This window comes from Poecilia latipinna, unplaced genomic scaffold (genome assembly GCF_001443285.1).
Source record: "Poecilia latipinna isolate Pla-1442-1.1 unplaced genomic scaffold, P_latipinna-1.0 Scaffold3724, whole genome shotgun sequence".
NCBI classification, from domain to species: domain Eukaryota; kingdom Metazoa; phylum Chordata; class Actinopteri; order Cyprinodontiformes; family Poeciliidae; genus Poecilia; species Poecilia latipinna.
Window position 1 is genome coordinate 37,180 of NW_015116340.1, and position 2,169 is coordinate 39,348.

The 2,169-nt window shown below is 44.6% G+C and overlaps 8 non-coding genes across 8 annotated transcripts; all 8 read right to left on the minus strand.

Moving 5' to 3' along the window:
* Positions 1-336: 336 nt before the first annotated feature.
* trnae-cuc (transfer RNA glutamic acid (anticodon CUC)) lies at positions 337-408 on the minus strand. The gene has a single exon. It is a non-coding gene; the product is annotated as a tRNA-Glu (tRNA).
* Positions 409-679: 271 nt separating this feature from the next.
* On the minus strand, positions 680-751 carry trnae-cuc (transfer RNA glutamic acid (anticodon CUC)). Its single transcript has one exon. It is a non-coding gene; the product is annotated as a tRNA-Glu (tRNA).
* A 102-nt stretch (positions 752-853) lies between these two features.
* trnae-uuc (transfer RNA glutamic acid (anticodon UUC)) lies at positions 854-925 on the minus strand. Its single transcript has one exon. It is a non-coding gene; the product is annotated as a tRNA-Glu (tRNA).
* A 270-nt stretch (positions 926-1,195) lies between these two features.
* On the minus strand, positions 1,196-1,267 carry trnae-cuc (transfer RNA glutamic acid (anticodon CUC)). The gene has a single exon. It is a non-coding gene; the product is annotated as a tRNA-Glu (tRNA).
* Positions 1,268-1,369: 102 nt separating this feature from the next.
* trnae-uuc (transfer RNA glutamic acid (anticodon UUC)) lies at positions 1,370-1,441 on the minus strand. Its single transcript has one exon. It is a non-coding gene; the product is annotated as a tRNA-Glu (tRNA).
* Positions 1,442-1,711: 270 nt separating this feature from the next.
* trnae-cuc (transfer RNA glutamic acid (anticodon CUC)) lies at positions 1,712-1,783 on the minus strand. The gene has a single exon. It is a non-coding gene; the product is annotated as a tRNA-Glu (tRNA).
* A 102-nt stretch (positions 1,784-1,885) lies between these two features.
* On the minus strand, positions 1,886-1,957 carry trnae-cuc (transfer RNA glutamic acid (anticodon CUC)). The gene has a single exon. It is a non-coding gene; the product is annotated as a tRNA-Glu (tRNA).
* A 102-nt stretch (positions 1,958-2,059) lies between these two features.
* On the minus strand, positions 2,060-2,131 carry trnae-uuc (transfer RNA glutamic acid (anticodon UUC)). Its single transcript has one exon. It is a non-coding gene; the product is annotated as a tRNA-Glu (tRNA).
* Positions 2,132-2,169: the final 38 nt, after the last annotated feature.

The following is a 2,169-nucleotide window of genomic DNA, read 5'->3' on the forward strand; positions in this document are numbered from 1 at the left end:
TTATAGGGATGGCAGGAGACCTCTGCAGATTGTAACACAGTGAATGAAATGAGTTTTAAAATTTACTGGTTAAATATATTTCAACTCTAAGTGTTTTCATGGAAATGTGGATCTTTCAGATCAATCTGAGAACCAATATTGATAGGTGCATGTGTCAGTGAACGTGCCTTTCCCTGACCGGGAATCCAACCTGGGCTGCGGCAAAAGTACTGACACCTCACCACTAGACCATCAGGGACCACCTTTTGTGATAGAAGCTATCAAGAGATCTTTGATGATCAATACCAAGAGTGCCTTTAAGATGGGATTAAAACAATCATGCAGTTGAAAATGCCTTTCCCTGACCGGGAATCGAACCCGGGCCGCGGCAGTGAGAGCGCCGAATCCTGACCACTAGACCATCAGGGACCATATTTCATGATAGAAGCTATCAAGAGAACTTTGATGATCAATACCAAGAGTGCTTTGAAGATGTGATGAAAACAATCATGCAGTTGAAAGTGAATGTGCCGTTCCTTGACCGGGAATCCAACCTGGGCTGCGGCAAAAATACCGAAACCTCACCACTAGACCATCAGGGACCACCTTTTGTGATAGAAGCTATCAAGAGATCTTTGATGATCAATACCAAGAGTGCCTTTAAGATGGGATTAAAACAATCATGCAGTTGAAAATGCCTTTCCCTGACCGGGAATCGAACCCTGGCTGTGGCGGTGAGAGCGCCGAATCCTGACCACTAGACCATCAGGGACCTTGTTTCTTGACAGAAGCTATCAAGACAATTTGACGATCAATAAAAAGAATGCTTTGAAGATGTGATGAAAACAATGAAGCAGTTAACATAAACATGAATTTCCCTGACCGGGAATTGAACCCGGGCTGTGGCGGTGAAAGCGCCAAATCCTGACCACTAGACCATCAGGGACCATATTTCATGATAGAAACTATCAAGAGAACTTTGATGATCAATACCAAGAGTGCTTTGGAGATGTGATGAAAACAATCATGCAGTTGAAAGTGAATGTGCCGTTCCTTGACCGGGAATCCAACCTGGGCTGCGGCAAAAATACCGAAACCTCACCACTAGACCATCAGGGACCACCTTTTGTGATAGAAGCTATCAAGAGATCTTTGATGATCAATACCAAGAGTGCCTTTAAGATGTGATTAAAACATCATGCAGTTGAAAATGCCTTTCCCTGACCGGGAATCGAACCCGGGCCGCGGCGGTGAGAGCGCCGAATCCTGACCACTAGACCATCAGGGACCTTGTTTCTTGACAAAAGCTATCAAGACAATTTGACGATCAATAAAAGGAATGCTTTGAAGATGTGATGAAAACAATGAAGCAGTTAACATAAACATGAATTTCCCTGACCGGGAATTGAACCCGGGCTGTGGCGGTGAAAGCGCCAAATCCTGACCACTAGACCATCAGGGACCATATTTCATGATAGAAACTATCAAGAGAACTTTGATGATCAATACCAAGAGTGCTTTGAAGATGTGATGAAAACAATCACGCAGTTGAAAGTGAACGTGCCTTTCCCTGACCGGGAATCCAACCTGGGCTGCGGCAAAAATACCGAAACCTCACCACTAGACCATCAGGGACCACCTTTTGTGATAGAAGCTATCAAGAGATCTTTGATGATCAATACCAAGAGTGCCTTTAAGATGTGATTAAAACATCATGCAGTTGAAAATGCCTTTCCCTGACCGGGAATCGAACCCGGGCCGCGGCGGTGAGAGCGCCGAATCCTGACCACTAGACCATCAGGGACCTTGTTTCTTGACAAAAGCTATCAAGACAATTTGACGATCAATAAAAGGAATGCTTTGAAGATGTGATGAAAACAATGAAGCAGTTAACATAAACATGCCTTTCCCTGACCGGGAATCGAACCCAGGCCGCGGCGGTGAGAGCGCCGAATCCTGACCACTAGACCATCAGGGACCTTGTTTCTTGACGAAAGCTATCAAGACAATTTGACGATCAATAAAAGGAATGCTTTGAAGATGTGATGAAAACAATGAAGCAGTTAACATAAACATGCCTTTCCCTGACCGGGAATCGAACCCTGGCCACGGCGGTGAAAGTGCCAAATCCTGACCACTAGACCATCAGGGACCATATTTCATGATAGAAACTATCAAGAGAACTTTGAT